This window comes from Lissotriton vulgaris, chromosome 11, assembly GCF_964263255.1.
Source record: "Lissotriton vulgaris chromosome 11, aLisVul1.2, whole genome shotgun sequence".
Taxonomy (NCBI): domain Eukaryota; kingdom Metazoa; phylum Chordata; class Amphibia; order Caudata; family Salamandridae; genus Lissotriton; species Lissotriton vulgaris.
The window spans coordinates 737927667-737950170 of NC_141699.1; positions in this window are offsets into that span (position 1 = coordinate 737927667).

Sequence of the window (22504 nt, forward strand, 5' to 3'; positions counted from 1 at the left end):
CAATTGACTTACTCTCGCATGGTGGGAAGCTAATTTAACCTTCCTACCTTCACACTGCATGTGTGACTCTTATACTCAAGAAGGATTTCTCTTTAGGAGACTCTGTGTTCTTGTACCCCCAGACCCCTTTCAAAACAGGAGCCCAATGCTTTCAATATTGCAGAGTCCTTTCCCATTACACCTCCCACTTGGCTTGCAGTCATAATTACAGATCGTTACCTAGTGCGGAATTCCTAATGCCTCATTGTTCTGTGTAATTGTCACCCATGGCAATTGGTCAAATGGTGCCCTGACATCATAATGCTACTGCAGGATGTCATCTGACATGAGGGCAAGCAATAGAATACATTTATCATGGTATTGAAATGGGTAGTAGGAAAGACAGGACTCCAGGCTGAAGGCAAAGATTGTGAGATGAAATAAACAAGGAAATTACATGAGATTTATTCATTAGTTTTATGGTGTCGGTGATCATAATATTCTCAGGTTCTCTATAGGTGAACTGATAGGGATTTGCAAGAATGAAGATGTCAGAATATGTTGTTTATAGCTTTTCTCATTCCCACTAACTGTAGCAGAAACCTTCCTCCGTAAACTTATCAGATCACTTAATGGACATTGGTGTACCATAACCTAAAAGAATTGCTGTGAGCAGGGTACGCTGTTGCTTTGGTAGCAATGAGATCTTTTTATCTACATTCTAATATAGGTGCTAGGGTTTTGTAGAGAGTGGTAGGAAAGGAGGATTGAAATTGACCGGTATGCTAGGTTGAAAATAATATTGAGATTTGAATTCTTTTTGAGTCTTGGATTTTCAAATATTATAGACGTCATATTACTGATTAATAACCCTTTATCAAAATCTGTTTGTTGTTGTGTTGCTTTAGTTTGGGAATATTCAGGTTCTGTTAATAGACTAACAGTGGACTTTTCCATTTGCAGAATATATTGAATGACCAGCAGAGGCAGTGTTGCAGAAGATGATTTCTCTGAGTTGCTGAACCCAAAACAAAACAAAAAAAAAGTTCAGCAGCTTTCGGCTCGATTTACCTGTTTACATGGTGAGTCAAACTCTCAATTTACCATTTTGCTTGTCCTTAAAAGAAGTTCAATGCATCTGATGGCTCTCAGCTCCTTTTAGTGGGGTATTACGCAAGAATATTATTTGTCAAGACTGAAGAGATATGGATTGCACCATGGTCATCAGGATAGCTTTTCAAAGATGTTGATTGTCTACAAGGCTGACAATCCTACTTTAAATACTTGTTCTAACAATATGTCAACAGAGAAAATTACTGTCTTTGAGGTTGAAATGAGGTGTCTTATATTGGAGCAATTGACTTACTCTCACATGGAGGGAAGCTAATTTAACCTTCCTACCTTCACACTGCATGTGTGACTCTTATACTCAAGAAGGATTTCTCTTTAGGAGACTCTGTGTTCTTGTACCTCCAGACCCCTTTCAAAACAGGAGCCCAATGCTTTCAATATTGCAGAGTCCTTTCCCATTACACCTCCCACTTGGCTTGAAGTCATAATTACAGATCGTTACCTAGTGCGGAATTCCTAATGCCTCATTGTTCTGTGTAATTGTCACCCATGGCAATTGGTCAAATGGTGCCCTGACATCATAATGCTACTGCAGGATGTCATCTGACATGAGGGCAAGCAATAGAATACATTTATCATGGTATTGAAATGGGTAGTAGGAAAGACAGGACTCCAGGCTGAAGGCAAAGATTGTGAGATGAAATAAACAAGGAAATTACATGAGATTTATTCATTAGTTTTATGGTGTCGGTGATCATAATATTCTCAGGTTCTCTCTAGGTGAACTGATAGGGATTTGCAAGAATGAAGATGTCAGAATATGTTGTTTATAGCTTTTCTCATTCCCACTAACTGTAGCAGAAACCTTCCTCCGTAAACTTATCAGATCACTTAATGGACATTGGTGTACCATAACCTAAAAGAATTGCTGTGAGCAGGGTACGCTGTTGCTTTGGTAGCAATGAGATCTTTTTATCTACATTCTAATATAGGTGCTAGGGTTTTGTAGAGAGTGGTAGGAAAGGAGGATTGAGATTGACCGGTATGCTAGGTTGAAAATAATATTGAGATTTGAATTCTTTTTGAGTCTTGGATTTTCAAATATTATAGACGTCATATTACTGATTAATAACCCTTTATCAAAATCTGTTTGTTGTTGTGTTGCTTTAGTTTGGGAATATTCAGGTTCTGTTAATAGACTAACAGTGGACTTTTCCATTTGCAGAATATATTGAATGACCAGCAGAGGCAGTGTTGCAGAAGATGATTTCTCTGAGTTGCTGAACCCAAAACAAAACAAAAAAAAAGTTCAGCAGCTTTCGGCTCGATTTACCTGTTTACATGGTGAGTCAAACTCTCAATTTACCATTTTGCTTGTCCTTAAAAGAAGTTCAATGCATCTGATGGCTCTCAGCTCCTTTTAGTGGGGTATTACGCAAGAATATTATTTGTCAAGACTGAAGAGATATGGATTGCACCATGGTCATCAGGATAGCTTTTCAAAGATGTTGATTGTCTACAAGGCTGACAATCCTACTTTAAATACTTGTTCTAACAATATGTCAACAGAGAAAATTACTGTCTTTGAGGTTGAAATGAGGTGTCTTATATTGGAGCAATTGACTTACTCTCACATGGAGGGAAGCTAATTTAACCTTCCTACCTTCACACTGCATGTGTGACTCTTATACTCAAGAAGGATTTCTCTTTAGGAGACTCTGTGTTCTTGTACCTCCAGACCCCTTTCAAAACAGGAGCCCAATGCTTTCAATATTGCAGAGTCCTTTCCCATTACACCTCCCACTTGGCTTGAAGTCATAATTACAGATCGTTACCTAGTGCGGAATTCCTAATGCCTCATTGTTCTGTGTAATTGTCACCCATGGCAATTGGTCAAATGGTGCCCTGACATCATAATGCTACTGCAGGATGTCATCTGACATGAGGGCAAGCAATAGAATACATTTATCATGGTATTGAAATGGGTAGTAGGAAAGACAGGACTCCAGGCTGAAGGCAAAGATTGTGAGATGAAATAAACAAGGAAATTACATGAGATTTATTCATTAGTTTTATGGTGTCGGTGATCATAATATTCTCAGGTTCTCTCTAGGTGAACAGATAGGGATTTGCAAGAATGAAGATGTCAGAATATGTTGTTTATAGCTTTTCTCATTCCCACTAACTGTAGCAGAAACCTTCCTCCGTAAACTTATCAGATCACTTAATGGACATTGGTGTACCATAACCTAAAAGAATTGCTGTGAGCAGGGTACGCTGTTGCTTTGGTAGCAATGAGATCTTTTTATCTACATTCTAATATAGGTGCTAGGGTTTTGTAGAGAGTGGTAGGAAAGGAGGATTGAGATTGACCGGTATGCTAGGTTGAAAATAATATTGAGATTTGAATTCTTTTTGAGTCTTGGATTTTCAAATATTATAGACGTCATATTACTGATTAATAACCCTTTATCAAAATCTGTTTGTTGTTGTGTTGCTTTAGTTTGGGAATATTCAGGTTCTGTTAATAGACTAACAGTGGACTTTTCCATTTGCAGAATATATTGAATGACCAGCAGAGGCAGTGTTGCAGAAGATGATTTCTCTGAGTTGCTGAACCCAAAACAAAACAAAAAAAAAGTTCAGCAGCTTTCGGCTCGATTTACCTGTTTACATGGTGAGTCAAACTCTCAATTTACCATTTTGCTTGTCCTTAAAAGAAGTTCAATGCATCTGATGGCTCTCAGCTCCTTTTAGTGGGGTATTACGCAAGAATATTATTTGTCAAGACTGAAGAGATATGGATTGCACCATGGTCATCAGGATAGCTTTTCAAAGATGTTGATTGTCTACAAGGCTGACAATCCTACTTTAAATAATTGTTCTAACAATATGTCAACAGAGAAAATTACTGTCTTTGAGGTTGAAATGAGGTGTCTTATATTGGAGCAATTGACTTACTCTCACATGGAGGGAAGCTAATTTAACCTTCCTACCTTCACACTGCATGTGTGACTCTTATACTCAAGAAGGATTTCTCTTTAGGAGACTCTGTGTTCTTGTACCTCCAGACCCCTTTCAAAACAGGAGCCCAATGCTTTCAATATTGCAGAGTCCTTTCCCATTACACCTCCCACTTGGCTTGAAGTCATAATTACAGATCGTTACCTAGTGCGGAATTCCTAATGCCTCATTGTTCTGTGTAATTGTCACCCATGGCAATTGGTCAAATGGTGCCCTGACATCATAATGCTACTGCAGGATGTCATCTGACATGAGGGCAAGCAATAGAATACATTTATCATGGTATTGAAATGGGTAGTAGGAAAGACAGGACTCCAGGCTGAAGGCAAAGATTGTGAGATGAAATAAACAAGGAAATTACATGAGATTTATTCATTAGTTTTATGGTGTCGGTGATCATAATATTCTCAGGTTCTCTCTAGGTGAACTGATAGGGATTTGCAAGAATGAAGATGTCAGAATATGTTGTTTATAGCTTTTCTCATTCCCACTAACTGTAGCAGAAACCTTCCTCCGTAAACTTATCAGATCACTTAATGGACATTGGTGTACCATAACCTAAAAGAATTGCTGTGAGCAGGGTACGCTGTTGCTTTGGTAGCAATGAGATCTTTTTATCTACATTCTAATATAGGTGCTAGGGTTTTGTAGAGAGTGGTAGGAAAGGAGGATTGAGATTGACCGGTATGCTAGGTTGAAAATAATATTGAGATTTGAATTCTTTTTGAGTCTTGGATTTTCAAATATTATAGACGTCATATTACTGATTAATAACCTTTTATCAAAATCTGTTTGTTGTTGTGTTGCTTTAGTTTGGGAATATTCAGGTTCTGTTAATAGACTAACAGTGGACTTTTCCATTTGCAGAATATATTGAATGACCAGCAGAGGCAGTGTTGCAGAAGATGATTTCTCTGAGTTGCTGAACCCAAAACAAAACAAAAAAAAAAGTTCAGCAGCTTTTGGCTCGATTTTCCAGTTTACATGGTGAGTCAAACTCTCAATTAACCATTTTGCTTGTCCTTAAAAGAAGTTCAATGCATCTGATGGCTCTCAGCTCCTTTTAGTGGGGTATTACGCTAGAATATTATTTGTCAAGACTGCAGAGATATGGATGGCGCCATTGGAATCAGGATAGCTTTTCTAAAATGTTGATTGTCTACAAGGCTGACAATCCTACTTTAAATACTTGTTCTAACAATATGTCAACAGAGAAAATTAGTGTCTTTGAGGTTGAAATGAGGTGTCTTATAGTGGGGCAATTGACTTACTCTCGCATGGAGGGAAGCTAATTTAACCTTCCTACCATCACACTGCATGTGTGACTCTTATACTCCAGAAGGATTTCTCTTTAGGAGACTCTGTGTTCTTGTACCTCCAGACCCCTTTCAAAACAGGAGCCCAATGCTTTCAATATTGCAGAGTCCTTTCCCATTACACCTCCCACTTGGCTTGCAGTCATAATTACAGATCGTTACCTAGTGCGGAATTCCTAATGCCTCATTGTTCTGTGTAATTGTCACCCATGGCAATTGGTCAAATGGTGCCCTGACATCATAATGCTTCTGCAGGATGTCATCTGACATGAGGGCAAGCAATAGAATACATTTATCATGGTATTGAAATGGGTAGTAGGAAAGACAGGACTCCAGGCTGAAGGCAAAGATTGTGAGATTAAATAAACAAGGAAATTACATGAGATTTATTCATTAGTTTTATGGTGTCGGTGATCATAATATTCTCAGGTTCTCTATAGGTGAACTGATATGGATTTGCAAGAATGAAGATGTCAGAATATGTTGTTTATAGCTTTTCTCATTCCCACTAACTGTAGCAAAAACTTCCTCCGTAAACTTATCGGATCACTTAATGGTCATTGGTGTACCATAACCTAAAAGAATTGCTGTGAGCAGGGTACGCTGTTGCTTTGGTAGCAATGAGATCTTTTTATCTACATTCTAATATAGGTGCTAGGGTTGTGTAGAGAGTGGTAGGAAAGGAGGATTAAGATTGACAGGTATGCTAGGTTGAAAATAATATTGAGATTTGAATTCTTTTTGAGCTGTGGATTTTCAAATATTATAGACGTCATAGTACTGATTAATAACCCTTAATCAAAATCTGTTTGTTTTTGTGTTGCATTAGTTTGGGAATATTCAGGTTCTGTTAATAGACTAACAGTGGACTTTTCCATTTGCAGAATATATTGAATGACCAACAGAGGCAGTGTTGCAGAAGATGATTTCTCTGAGTTGCTGAACCTAAAACAAAACAAAAAAAAAGTTCAGCAGCTTTCGGCTTGATTTACCTGTTTACATGGTGAGTCAAACTCTCAATTTACCATTTTGCTTGTCCTTAAAAGAAGTTCAATGCATCTGATGTCTCTCAGCTCCTTTTAGTGGGGTATTACGCAAGAATATTATTTGTCAAGACTGAAGAGATATGGATTGCACCATGGTCATCAGGATAGCTTTTCAAAGATGTTGATTGTCTACAAGGCTGACAATCCTACTTTAAATACTTGTTCTAACAATATGTCAACAGAGAAAATTAGTGTCTTTGAGGTTGAAATGAGGTGTCTTATAGTGGGGCAATTGACTTACTCTCGCATGGAGGGAAGCTAATTTAACCTTCCTACCTTCACACTGTATGTGTGACTCTTATACTCAAGAAGGATTTCTCTTTAGGAGACTCTGTGTTCTTGTACCTCCAGACCCCTTTCAAAACAGGAGCCCAATGCTTTCAATATTGCAGAGTCCTTTCCCATTACACCTCCCACTTGGCTTGCAGTCATAATTACAGATCGTTACCTAGTGCGGAATTCCTAATGCCTCATTGTTCTGTGTAATTGTCACCCATGGCAATTGGTCAAATGGTGCCCTGACATCATAATGCTACTGCAGGATGTCATCTGACATGATGGCAAGCAATAGAATACATTTATCATGGTATTGAAATGGGTAGTAGGAAAGACAGGACTCCAGGCTGAAGGCAAAGATTGTGAGATTAAATAAACAAGGAAATTACATCAGATTTATTCATTAGTTTTATGGTGTCGGTGATCATAATATTCTCAGGTTCTCTATAGGTGAACTGATAGGGATTTGCAAGAATGAAGATGTCAGAATATGTTGTTTATAGCTTTTCTCATTCCCACTAACTGTAGCAAAAACCTTCCTCCGTAAACTTATCGGATCACTTAATGGTCATTGGTGTACCATAACCTAAAAGAATTGCTGTGAGCAGGGTACGCTGTTGCTTTGGTAGCAATGAGATCTTTTTATCTACATTCTAATATAGGTGCTAGGGTTGTGTAGAGAGTGGTAGGAAAGGAGGATTAAGATTGACAGGTATGCTAGGTTGAAAATAATATTGAAATTTGAATTATTTTTGAGCTGTGGATTTTCAAATATTATAGACGTCATAGTACTGATTAATAACCCTTAATCAAAATCTGTTTGTTTTTGTGTTGCATTAGTTTGGGAATATTCAGGTTCTGTTAATAGACTAACAGTGGACTTTTCCATTTGCAGAATATATTGAATGACCAGCAGAGGCAGTGTTGCAGAAGACGATTTCTCTGAGTTGCTGAACCCAAAACAAAACAAAAAAAAAGTTCAGCAGCTTTCGGCTCGATTTACCCGTTTACATGGTGAGTCAAACTCTCAATTTACCATTTTGCTTGTCCTTAAAAGAAGTTCAATGCATCTGATGGCTCTCAGCTCCTTTTAGTGGGGTATTACGCAAGAATATTATTTGTCAAGACTGAAGAGATATGGATGGCACCATGGTCATCAGGATAGCTTTTCAAAGATGTTGATTGTCTACAAGGCTGACAATCCTACTTTAAAAACTTGTTCTAACAATATGTCAACAGAGAAAATTAGTGTCTTTGAGGTTGAAATGAGGTGTCTTATATTGGAGCAATTGACTTACTCTCGCATGGTGGGAAGCTAATTTAACCTTCCTACCTTCACACTGCATGTGTGACTCTTATACTCAAGAAGGATTTCTCTTTAGGAGACTCTGTGTTCTTGTACCCCCAGACCCCTTTCAAAACAGGAGCCCAATGCTTTCAATATTGCAGAGTCCTTTCCCATTACACCTCCCACTTGGCTTGCAGTCATAATTACAGATCGTTACCTAGTGCGGAATTCCTAATGCCTCATTGTTCTGTGTACTTGTCACCCATGGCAATTGGTCAAATGGTGCCCTGACATCATAATGCTACTGCAGGATGTCATCTGACATGAGGGCAAGCAATAGAATACATTTATCATGGTATTGAAATGGGTAGTAGGAAAGACAGGACTCCAGGCTGAAGGCAAAGATTGTGAGATGAAATGAACAAGGAAATTACATGAGATTTATTCATTAGTTTTATGGTGTCGGTGATCATAATATTCTCAGGTTCTCTCTAGGTGAACTGATAGGGATTTGCAAGAATGAAGATGTCAGAATATGTTGTTTATAGCTTTTCTCATTCCCACTAACTGTAGCAGAAACCTTCCTCCGTAAACTTATCAGATCACTTAATGGACATTGGTGTACCATAACCTAAAAGAATTGCTGTGAGCAGGGTACGCTGTTGCTTTGGTAGCAATGAGATCTTTTTATCTACATTCTAATATAGGTGCTAGGGTTTTGTAGAGAGTGGTAGGAAAGGAGGATTGAAATTGACCGGTATGCTAGGTTGAAAATAATATTGAGATTTGAATTCTTTTTGAGTCTTGGATTTTCAAATATTATAGACGTCATATTACTGATTAATAACCCTTTATCAAAATCTGTTTGTTGTTGTGTTGCTTTAGTTTGGGAATATTCAGGTTCTGTTAATAGACTAACAGTGGACTTTTCCATTTGCAGAATATATTGAATGACCAGCAGAGGCAGTGTTGCAGAAGATGATTTCTCTGAGTTGCTGAACCCAAAACAAAACAAAAAAAAAGTTCAGCAGCTTTCGGCTCGATTTACCTGTTTACATGGTGAGTCAAACTCTCAATTTACCATTTTGCTTGTCCTTAAAAGAAGTTCAATGCATCTGATGGCTCTCAGCTCCTTTTAGTGGGGTATTACGCAAGAATATTATTTGTCAAGACTGAAGAGATATGGATGGCACCATGGTCATCAGGATAGCTTTTCAAAGATGTTGATTGTCTACAAGGCTGACAATCCTACTTTAAAAACTTGTTCTAACAATATGTCAACAGAGAAAATTAGTGTCTTTGAGGTTGAAATGAGGTGTCTTATATTGGAGCAATTGACTTACTCTCGCATGGTGGGAAGCTAATTTAACCTTCCTACCTTCACACTGCATGTGTGACTCTTATACTCAAGAAGGATTTCTCTTTAGGAGACTCTGTGTTCTTGTACCCCCAGACCCCTTTCAAAACAGGAGCCCAATGCTTTCAATATTGCAGAGTCCTTTCCCATTACACCTCCCACTTGGCTTGCAGTCATAATTACAGATCGTTACCTAGTGCGGAATTCCTAATGCCTCATTGTTCTGTGTAATTGTCACCCATGGCAATTGGTCAAATGGTGCCCTGACATCATAATGCTACTGCAGGATGTCATCTGACATGAGGGCAAGCAATAGAATACATTTATCATGGTATTGAAATGGGTAGTAGGAAAGACAGGACTCCAGGCTGAAGGCAAAGATTGTGAGATGAAATAAACAAGGAAATTACATGAGATTTATTCATTAGTTTTATGGTGTCGGTGATCATAATATTCTCAGGTTCTCTCTAGGTGAACTGATAGGGATTTGCAAGAATGAAGATGTCAGAATATGTTGTTTATAGCTTTTCTCATTCCCACTAACTGTAGCAGAAACCTTCCTCCGTAAACTTATCAGATCACTTAATGGACATTGGTGTACCATAACCTAAAAGAATTGCTGTGAGCAGGGTACGCTGTTGCTTTGGTAGCAATGAGATCTTTTTATCTACATTCTAATATAGGTGCTAGGGTTTTGTAGAGAGTGGTAGGAAAGGAGGATTGAAATTGACCGGTATGCTAGGTTGAAAATAATATTGAGATTTGAATTCTTTTTGAGTCTTGGATTTTCAAATATTATAGACGTCATATTACTGATTAATAACCCTTTATCAAAATCTGTTTGTTGTTGTGTTGCTTTAGTTTGGGAATATTCAGGTTCTGTTAATAGACTAACAGTGGACTTTTCCATTTGCAGAATATATTGAATGACCAGCAGAGGCAGTGTTGCAGAAGATGATTTCTCTGAGTTGCTGAACCCAAAACAAAACAAAAAAAAAGTTCAGCAGCTTTCGGCTCGATTTACCTGTTTACATGGTGAGTCAAACTCTCAATTTACCATTTTGCTTGTCCTTAAAAGAAGTTCAATGCATCTGATGGCTCTCAGCTCCTTTTAGTGGGGTATTACGCAAGAATATTATTTGTCAAGACTGAAGAGATATGGATTGCACCATGGTCATCAGGATAGCTTTTCAAAGATGTTGATTGTCTACAAGGCTGACAATCCTACTTTAAATACTTGTTCTAACAATATGTCAACAGAGAAAATTACTGTCTTTGAGGTTGAAATGAGGTGTCTTATATTGGAGCAATTGACTTACTCTCACATGGAGGGAAGCTAATTTAACCTTCCTACCTTCACACTGCATGTGTGACTCTTATACTCAAGAAGGATTTCTCTTTAGGAGACTCTGTGTTCTTGTACCTCCAGACCCCTTTCAAAACAGGAGCCCAATGCTTTCAATATTGCAGAGTCCTTTCCCATTACACCTCCCACTTGGCTTGCAGTCATAATTACAGATCGTTACCTAGTGCGGAATTCCTAATGCCTCATTGTTCTGTGTAATTGTCACCCATGGCAATTGGTCAAATGGTGCCCTGACATCATAATGCTACTGCAGGATGTCATCTGACATGATGGCAAGCAATAGAATACATTTATCATGGTATTGAAATGGGTAGTAGGAAAGACAGGACTCCAGGCTGAAGGCAAAGATTGTGAGATTAAATAAACAAGGAAATTACATCAGATTTATTCATTAGTTTTATGGTGTCGGTGATCATAATATTCTCAGGTTCTCTATAGGTGAACTGATAGGGATTTGCAAGAATGAAGATGTCAGAATATGTTGTTTATAGCTTTTCTCATTCCCACTAACTGTAGCAAAAACCTTCCTCCGTAAACTTATCGGATCACTTAATGGTCATTGGTGTACCATAACCTAAAAGAATTGCTGTGAGCAGGGTACGCTGTTGCTTTGGTAGCAATGAGATCTTTTTATCTACATTCTAATATAGGTGCTAGGGTTGTGTAGAGAGTGGTAGGAAAGGAGGATTAAGATTGACAGGTATGCTAGGTTGAAAATAATATTGAAATTTGAATTATTTTTGAGCTGTGGATTTTCAAATATTATAGACGTCATAGTACTGATTAATAACCCTTAATCAAAATCTGTTTGTTTTTGTGTTGCATTAGTTTGGGAATATTCAGGTTCTGTTAATAGACTAACAGTGGACTTTTCCATTTGCAGAATATATTGAATGACCAGCAGAGGCAGTGTTGCAGAAGACGATTTCTCTGAGTTGCTGAACCCAAAACAAAACAAAAAAAAAGTTCAGCAGCTTTCGGCTCGATTTACCCGTTTACATGGTGAGTCAAACTCTCAATTTACCATTTTGCTTGTCCTTAAAAGAAGTTCAATGCATCTGATGGCTCTCAGCTCCTTTTAGTGGGGTATTACGCAAGAATATTATTTGTCAAGACTGAAGAGATATGGATGGCACCATGGTCATCAGGATAGCTTTTCAAAGATGTTGATTGTCTACAAGGCTGACAATCCTACTTTAAAAACTTGTTCTAACAATATGTCAACAGAGAAAATTAGTGTCTTTGAGGTTGAAATGAGGTGTCTTATATTGGAGCAATTGACTTACTCTCGCATGGTGGGAAGCTAATTTAACCTTCCTACCTTCACACTGCATGTGTGACTCTTATACTCAAGAAGGATTTCTCTTTAGGAGACTCTGTGTTCTTGTACCCCCAGACCCCTTTCAAAACAGGAGCCCAATGCTTTCAATATTGCAGAGTCCTTTCCCATTACACCTCCCACTTGGCTTGCAGTCATAATTACAGATCGTTACCTAGTGCGGAATTCCTAATGCCTCATTGTTCTGTGTACTTGTCACCCATGGCAATTGGTCAAATGGTGCCCTGACATCATAATGCTACTGCAGGATGTCATCTGACATGAGGGCAAGCAATAGAATACATTTATCATGGTATTGAAATGGGTAGTAGGAAAGACAGGACTCCAGGCTGAAGGCAAAGATTGTGAGATGAAATGAACAAGGAAATTACATGAGATTTATTCATTAGTTTTATGGTGTCGGTGATCATAATATTCTCAGGTTCTCTCTAGGTGAACTGATAGGGATTTGCAAGAATGAAGATGTCAGAATATGTTGTTTATAGCTTTTCTCATTCCCACTAACTGTAGCAGAAACCTTCCTCCGTAAACTTATCAGATCACTTAATGGACATTGGTGTACCATAACCTAAAAGAATTGCTGTGAGCAGGGTACGCTGTTGCTTTGGTAGCAATGAGATCTTTTTATCTACATTCTAATATAGGTGCTAGGGTTTTGTAGAGAGTGGTAGGAAAGGAGGATTGAAATTGACCGGTATGCTAGGTTGAAAATAATATTGAGATTTGAATTCTTTTTGAGTCTTGGATTTTCAAATATTATAGACGTCATATTACTGATTAATAACCCTTTATCAAAATCTGTTTGTTGTTGTGTTGCTTTAGTTTGGGAATATTCAGGTTCTGTTAATAGACTAACAGTGGACTTTTCCATTTGCAGAATATATTGAATGACCAGCAGAGGCAGTGTTGCAGAAGATGATTTCTCTGAGTTGCTGAACCCAAAACAAAACAAAAAAAAAGTTCAGCAGCTTTCGGCTCGATTTACCTGTTTACATGGTGAGTCAAACTCTCAATTTACCATTTTGCTTGTCCTTAAAAGAAGTTCAATGCATCTGATGGCTCTCAGCTCCTTTTAGTGGGGTATTACGCAAGAATATTATTTGTCAAGACTGAAGAGATATGGATGGCACCATGGTCATCAGGATAGCTTTTCAAAGATGTTGATTGTCTACAAGGCTGACAATCCTACTTTAAAAACTTGTTCTAACAATATGTCAACAGAGAAAATTAGTGTCTTTGAGGTTGAAATGAGGTGTCTTATATTGGAGCAATTGACTTACTCTCGCATGGTGGGAAGCTAATTTAACCTTCCTACCTTCACACTGCATGTGTGACTCTTATACTCAAGAAGGATTTCTCTTTAGGAGACTCTGTGTTCTTGTACCCCCAGACCCCTTTCAAAACAGGAGCCCAATGCTTTCAATATTGCAGAGTCCTTTCCCATTACACCTCCCACTTGGCTTGCAGTCATAATTACAGATCGTTACCTAGTGCGGAATTCCTAATGCCTCATTGTTCTGTGTAATTGTCACCCATGGCAATTGGTCAAATGGTGCCCTGACATCATAATGCTACTGCAGGATGTCATCTGACATGAGGGCAAGCAATAGAATACATTTATCATGGTATTGAAATGGGTAGTAGGAAAGACAGGACTCCAGGCTGAAGGCAAAGATTGTGAGATGAAATAAACAAGGAAATTACATGAGATTTATTCATTAGTTTTATGGTGTCGGTGATCATAATATTCTCAGGTTCTCTCTAGGTGAACTGATAGGGATTTGCAAGAATGAAGATGTCAGAATATGTTGTTTATAGCTTTTCTCATTCCCACTAACTGTAGCAGAAACCTTCCTCCGTAAACTTATCAGATCACTTAATGGACATTGGTGTACCATAACCTAAAAGAATTGCTGTGAGCAGGGTACGCTGTTGCTTTGGTAGCAATGAGATCTTTTTATCTACATTCTAATATAGGTGCTAGGGTTTTGTAGAGAGTGGTAGGAAAGGAGGATTGAAATTGACCGGTATGCTAGGTTGAAAATAATATTGAGATTTGAATTCTTTTTGAGTCTTGGATTTTCAAATATTATAGACGTCATATTACTGATTAATAACCCTTTATCAAAATCTGTTTGTTGTTGTGTTGCTTTAGTTTGGGAATATTCAGGTTCTGTTAATAGACTAACAGTGGACTTTTCCATTTGCAGAATATATTGAATGACCAGCAGAGGCAGTGTTGCAGAAGATGATTTCTCTGAGTTGCTGAACCCAAAACAAAACAAAAAAAAAGTTCAGCAGCTTTCGGCTCGATTTACCTGTTTACATGGTGAGTCAAACTCTCAATTTACCATTTTGCTTGTCCTTAAAAGAAGTTCAATGCATCTGATGGCTCTCAGCTCCTTTTAGTGGGGTATTACGCAAGAATATTATTTGTCAAGACTGAAGAGATATGGATTGCACCATGGTCATCAGGATAGCTTTTCAAAGATGTTGATTGTCTACAAGGCTGACAATCCTACTTTAAATACTTGTTCTAACAATATGTCAACAGAGAAAATTACTGTCTTTGAGGTTGAAATGAGGTGTCTTATATTGGAGCAATTGACTTACTCTCACATGGAGGGAAGCTAATTTAACCTTCCTACCTTCACACTGCATGTGTGACTCTTATACTCAAGAAGGATTTCTCTTTAGGAGACTCTGTGTTCTTGTACCTCCAGACCCCTTTCAAAACAGGAGCCCAATGCTTTCAATATTGCAGAGTCCTTTCCCATTACACCTCGCACTTGGCTTGAAGTCATAATTACAGATCGTTACCTAGTGCGGAATTCCTAATGCCTCATTGTTCTGTGTAATTGTCACCCATGGCAATTGGTCAAATGGTGCCCTGACATCATAATGCTACTGCAGGATGTCATCTGACATGAGGGCAAGCAATAGAATACATTTATCATGGTATTGAAATGGGTAGTTGGAAAGACAGGACTCCAGGCTGAAGGCAAAGATTGTGAGATGAAATAAACAAGGAAATTACATGAGATTTATTCATTAGTTTTATGGTGTCGGTGATCATAATATTCTCAGGTTCTCTCTAGGTGAACTGATAGGGATTTGCAAGAATGAAGATGTCAGAATATGTTGTTTATAGCTTTTCTCATTCCCACTAACTGTAGCAGAAACCTTCCTCCGTAAACTTATCAGATCACTTAATGGACATTGGTGTACCATAACCTAAAAGAATTGCTGTGAGCAGGGTACGCTGTTGCTTTGGTAGCAATGAGATCTTTTTATCTACATTCTAATATAGGTGCTAGGGTTTTGTAGAGAGTGGTAGGAAAGGAGGATTGAGATTGACCGGTATGCTAGGTTGAAAATAATATTGAGATTTGAATTCTTTTTGAGTCTTGGATTTTCAAATATTATAGACGTCATATTACTGATTAATAACCCTTTATCAAAATCTGTTTGTTGTTGTGTTGCTTTAGTTTGGGAATATTCAGATTCTGTTAATAGACTAACAGTGGACTTTTCCATTTGCAGAATATATTGAATGACCAGCAGAGGCAGTGTTGCAGAAGATGATTTCTCTGAGTTGCTGAACCCAAAACAAAACAAAAAAAAAGTTCAGCAGCTTTCGGCTCGATTTACCTGTTTACATGGTGAGTCAAACTCTCAATTTACCATTTTGCTTGTCCTTAAAAGAAGTTCAATGCATCTGATGGCTCTCAGCTCCTTTTAGTGGGGTATTACGCAAGAATATTATTTGTCAAGACTGAAGAGATATGGATTGCACCATGGTCATCAGGATAGCTTTTCAAAGATGTTGATTGTCTACAAGGCTGACAATCCTACTTTAAATACTTGTTCTAACAATATGTCAACAGAGAAAATTACTGTCTTTGAGGTTGAAATGAGGTGTCTTATATTGGAGCAATTGACTTACTCTCACATGGAGGGAAGCTAATTTAACCTTCCTACCTTCACACTGCATGTGTGACTCTTATACTCAAGAAGGATTTCTCTTTAGGAGACTCTGTGTTCTTGTACCTCCAGACCCCTTTCAAAACAGGAGCCCAATGCTTTCAATATTGCAGAGTCCTTTCCCATTACACCTCCCACTTGGCTTGAAGTCATAATTACAGATCGTTACCTAGTGCGGAATTCCTAATGCCTCATTGTTCTGTGTAATTGTCACCCATGGCAATTGGTCAAATGGTGCCCTGACATCATAATGCTACTGCAGGATGTCATCTGACATGAGGGCAAGCAATAGAATACATTTATCATGGTATTGAAATGGGTAGTAGGAAAGACAGGACTCCAGGCTGAAGGCAAAGATTGTGAGATGAAATAAACAAGGAAATTACATGAGATTTATTCTTTAGTTTTATGGTGTCGGTGATCATAATATTCTCAGGTTCTCTCTAGGTGAACTGATAGGGATTTGCAAGAATGAAGATGTCAGAATATGTTGTTTATAGCTTTTCTCATTCCCACTAACTGTAGCAGAAACCTTCCTCCGTAAACTTATCAGATCACTTAATGGACATTGGTGTACCATAACCTAAAAGAATTGCTGTGAGCAGGGTACGCTGTTGCTTTGGTAGCAATGAGATCTTTTTATCTACATTCTAATATAGGTGCTAGGGTTTTGTAGAGAGTGGTAGGAAAGGAGGATTGAGATTGACCGGTATGCTAGGTTGAAAATAATATTGAGATTTGAATTCTTTTTGAGTCTTGGATTTTCAAATATTATAGACGTCATATTACTGATTAATAACCCTTTATCAAAATCTGTTTGTTGTTGTGTTGCTTTAGTTTGGGAATATTCAGGTTCTGTTAATAGACTAACAGTGGACTTTTCCATTTGCAGAATATATTGAATGACCAGCAGAGGCAGTGTTGCAGAAGATGATTTCTCTGAGTTGCTGAACCCAAAACAAAACAAAAAAAAAAGTTCAGCAGCTTTTGGCTCGATTTTCCAGTTTACATGGTGAGTCAAACTCTCAATTAACCATTTTGCTTGTCCTTAAAAGAAGTTCAATGCATCTGATGGCTCTCAGCTCCTTTTAGTGGGGTATTACGCTAGAATATTATTTGTCAAGACTGCAGAGATATGGATGGCGCCATTGGAATCAGGATAGCTTTTCTAAAATGTTGATTGTCTACAAGGCTGACAATCCTACTTTAAATACTTGTTCTAACAATATGTCAACAGAGAAAATTAGTGTCTTTGAGGTTGAAATGAGGTGTCTTATAGTGGGGCAATTGACTTACTCTCGCATGGAGGGAAGCTAATTTAACCTTCCTACCTTCACACTGTATGTGTGACTCTTATACTCAAGAAGGATTTCTCTTTAGGAGACTCTGTGTTCTTGTACCTCCAGACCCCTTTCAAAACAGGAGCCCAATGCTTTCAATATTGCAGAGTCCTTTCCCATTACACCTCCCACTTGGCTTGCAGTCATAATTACAGATCGTTACCTAGTGCGGAATTCCTAATGCCTCATTGTTCTGTGTAATTGTCACCCATGGCAATTGGTCAAATGGTGCCCTGACATCATAATGCTTCTGCAGGATGTCATCTGACATGAGGGCAAGCAATAGAATACATTTATCATGGTATTGAAATGGGTAGTAGGAAAGACAGGACTCCAGGCTGAAGGCAAAGATTGTGAGATGAAATAAACAAGGAAATTACATGAGATTTATTCATTAGTTTTATGGTGTCGGTGATCATAATATTCTCAGGTTCTCTATAGGTGAACTGATATGGATTTGCAAGAATGAAGATGTCAGAATATGTTGTTTATAGCTTTTCTCATTCCCACTAACTGTAGCAAAAACCTTCCTCCGTAAACTTATCGGATCACTTAATGGTCATTGGTGTACCATAACCTAAAAGAATTGCTGTGAGCAGGGTACGCTGTTGCTTTGGTAGCAATGAGATCTTTTTATCTACATTCTAATATAGGTGCTAGGGTTGTGTAGAGAGTGGTAGGAAAGGAGGATTAAGATTGACAGGTATGCTAGGTTGAAAATAATATTGAAATTTGAATTATTTTTGAGCTGTGGATTTTCAAATATTATAGACGTCATAGTACTGATTAATAACCCTTAATCAAAATCTGTTTGTTTTTGTGTTGCATTAGTTTGGGAATATTCAGGTTCTGTTAATAGACTAACAGTGGACTTTTCCATTTGCAGAATATATTGAATGACCAGCAGAGGCAGTGTTGCAGAAGACGATTTCTCTGAGTTGCTGAACCCAAAACAAAACAAAAAAAAAGTTCAGCAGCTTTCGGCTCGATTTACCCGTTTACATGGTGAGTCAAACTCTCAATTTACCATTTTGCTTGTCCTTAAAAGAAGTTCAATGCATCTGATGGCTCTCAGCTCCTTTTAGTGGGGTATTACGCAAGAATATTATTTGTCAAGACTGAAGAGATATGGATGGCACCATGGTCATCAGGATAGCTTTTCAAAGATGTTGATTGTCTACAAGGCTGACAATCCTACTTTAAATACTTGTTCTAACAATATGTCAACAGAGAAAATTAGTGTCTTTGAGGTTGAAATGAGGTGTCTTATAGTGGGGCAATTGACTTACTCTCGCATGGAGGGAAGCTAATTTAACCTTCCTACCTTCACACTGTATGTGTGACTCTTATACTCAAGAAGGATTTCTCTTTAGGAGACTCTGTGTTCTTGTACCTCCAGACCCCTTTCAAAACAGGAGCCCAATGCTTTCAATATTGCAGAGTCCTTTCCCATTACACCTCCCACTTGGCTTGCAGTCATAATTACAGATCGTTACCTAGTGCGGAATTCCTAATGCCTCATTGTTCTGTGTAATTGTCACCCATGGTAATTGGTCAAATGGTGCCCTGACATCATAATGCTACTGCAGGATGTCATCTGACATGAGGGCAAGCAATAGAATACATTTATCATGGTATTGAAATGGGTAGTAGGAAAGACAGGACTCCAGGCTGAAGGCAAAGATTGTGAGATGAAATAAACAAGGAAATTACATGAGATTTATTCATTAGTTTTATGGTGTCGGTGATCATAATATTCTCAGGTTCTCTCTAGGTGAACTGATAGGGATTTGCAAGAATGAAGATGTCAGAATATGTTGTTTATAGCTTTTCTCATTCCCACTAACTGTAGCAGAAACCTTCCTCCGTAAACTTATCAGATCACTTAATGGACATTGGTGTACCATAACCTAAAAGAATTGCTGTGAGCAGGGTACGCTGTTGCTTTGGTAGCAATGAGATCTTTTTATCTACATTCTAATATAGGTGCTAGGGTTGTGTAGAGAGTGGTAGGAAATGAGGATTAAGATTGACAGGTATGCTAGGTTGAAAATAATATTGAAATTTGAATTCTTTTTGAGCTGTGGATTTTTAAATATTATAGACGTCATAGTACTGATTAATAACCCTTTATCAAAATCTGTTTGTTGTTGTGTTGCATTAGTTTGGGAATATTCAGGTTCTGTTAATAGACTAACAGTGGACTTTTCCATTTGCAGAATATATTGAATGACCAGCAGAGGCAGTGTTGCAGAAGATGATTTCTCTGAGTTGCTGAACCCAAAACAAAACAAAAAAAAAGTTCAGCAGCTTTTGGATCGATTTTCCAGTTTACATGGTGAGTCAAACTCTCAATTAACCATTTTGCTTGTCCTTAAAAGAAGTTCAATGCATCTGATGGCTCTCAGCTCCTTTTAGTGGGGTATTACGCTAGAATATTATTTGTCAAGACTGCAGAGATATGGATAGCGCCATTGGAATCAGGATAGCTTTTCTAAAATGTTGATTGTCTACAAGGCTGACAATCCTACTTTAAATACTTGTTCTAACAATATGTCAACAGAGAAAATTAGTGTCTTTGAGGTTGAAATGAGGTGTCTTATAGTGGGGCAATTGACTTACTCTCGCATGGAGGGAAGCTAATTTAACCTTCCTACCTTCACACTGCATGTGTGACTCTTATACTCAAGAAGGATTTCTCTTTAGGAGACTCTGTGTTCTTGTACCTCCAGACCCCTTTCAAAACAGGAGCCCAATGCTTTCAATATTGCAGAGTCCTTTCCCATTACACCTCCCACTTGGCTTGCAGTCATAATTACAGATTGTTACCTAGTGCGGAATTCCTAATGCCTCATTGTTCTGTGTAATTGTCACCCATGGCAATTGGTCAAATGGTGCCCTGACATCATAATGCTACTGCAGGATGTCATCTGACATGATGGCAAGCAATAGAATACATTTATCATGGTATTGAAATGGGTAGTAGGAAAGACAGGACTCCAGGCTGAAGGCAAAGATTGTGAGATTAAATAAACAAGGAAATTACATCAGATTTATTCAATAGTTTTATGGTGTCGGTGATCATAATATTCTCAGGTTCTCTATAGGTGAACTGATAGGGATTTGCAAGAATGAAGATGTCAGAATATGTTGTTTATAGCTTTTCTCATTCCCACTAACTGTAGCATAAACCTTCCTCCGTAAACTTATCAGATCACTTAATGGTCATTGGTGTACCATAACCTAAACAAATTGCTGTGAGCAAGGTACACTGTCACTTGGATAGCAATGAGATCTTTTTATCTACATTCTAATATAGGTGCTAGGGTTGTGTAGAGAGTGGTAGGAAAGGAGGATTGAGATTGACAGGTATGCTAGGTTGAAAATAATATTGAGATTTGAATTCTTTTTGAGCTGTGGATTTTCAAATATTATAGACGTCATAGTACTGATTAATAACCCTTTATCAAAATCTGTTTGTTGTTGTGTTGCATTAGTTTGGGAATATTCAGGTTCTGTTAATAGACTAACAGTGGACTTTTCCATTTGCAGAATATATTGAATGACCAGCAGAGGCAGTGTTGCAGAAGATGATTTCTCTGAGTTGCTGAACCCAAAACAAAACAAAAAAAAAAGTTCAGCAGCTTTCGGCTCGATTTACCAGTTTACATGGTGAGTCAAACTCTCAATTTACCATTTTGCTTGTCCTTAAAAGAAGTTCAAGGCATCTGATGGCTCTCAGCTCCTTTTAGTGGGGTATTACGCAAGAATATTATTTGTCAAGACTGAAGCGATATGGATGGCGCCATGGTCATCAGGATAGCTTTTCAAAGATGTTGATTGTCTACAAGGCTGACAATCCTACTTTAAAAACTTGTTCTAACAATATGTCAACAGAGAAAATTAGTGTCTTTGAGGTTGAAATGAGGTGTCTTATATTGGAGCAATTGACTTACTCTCGCATGGTGGGAAGCTAATTTAACCTTCCTACCTTCACACTGCATGTGTGACTCTTATACTCAAGAAGGATTTCTCTTTAGGAGACTCTGTGTTCTTGTACCCCCAGACCCCTTTCAAAACAGGAGCCCAATGCTTTCAATATTCCAGAGTCCTTTCCCATTACACCTCCCACTTGGCTTGCAGTCATAATTACAGATCGTTACCTAGTGCGGAATTCCTAATGCCTCATTGTTCTGTGTAATTGTCACCCATGGCAATTGGTCAAATGGTGCCCTGACATCATAATGCTACTGCAGGATGTCATCTGACATGATGGCAAGCAATAGAATACATTTATCATGGTATTGAAATGGGTAGTAGGAAAGACAGGACTCCAGGCTGAAGGCAAAGATTGTGAGATGAAATAAACAAGGAAATTACATGAGATTTATTCATTAGTTTTATGGTGTCGGTGATCATAATATTCTCAGGTTCTCTCTAGGTGAACTGATAGGGATTTGCAAGAATGAAGATGTCAGAATATGTTGTTTATAGCTTTTCTCATTCCCACTAACTGTAGCAGAAACCTTCCTCCGTAAACTTATCAGATCACTTAATGGACATTGGTGTACCATAACCTAAAAGAATTGCTGTGAGCAGGGTACGCTGTTGCTTTGGTAGCAATGAGATCTTTTTATCTACATTCTAATATAGGTGCTAGGGTTTTGTAGAGAGTGGTAGGAAAGGAGGATTGAAATTGACCGGTATGCTAGGTTGAAAATAATATTGAGATTTGAATTCTTTTTGAGTCTTGGATTTTCAAATATTATAGACGTCATATTACTGATTAATAACCCTTTATCAAAATCTGTTTGTTGTTGTGTTGCTTTAGTTTGGGAATATTCAGGTTCTGTTAATAGACTAACAGTGGACTTTTCCATTTGCAGAATATATTGAATGACCAGCAGAGGCAGTGTTGCAGAAGATGATTTCTCTGAGTTGCTGAACCCAAAACAAAACAAAAAAAAAGTTCAGCAGCTTTCGGCTCGATTTACCTGTTTACATGGTGAGTCAAACTCTCAATTTACCATTTTGCTTGTCCTTAAAAGAAGTTCAATGCATCTGATGGCTCTCAGCTCCTTTTAGTGGGGTATTACGCAAGAATATTATTTGTCAAGA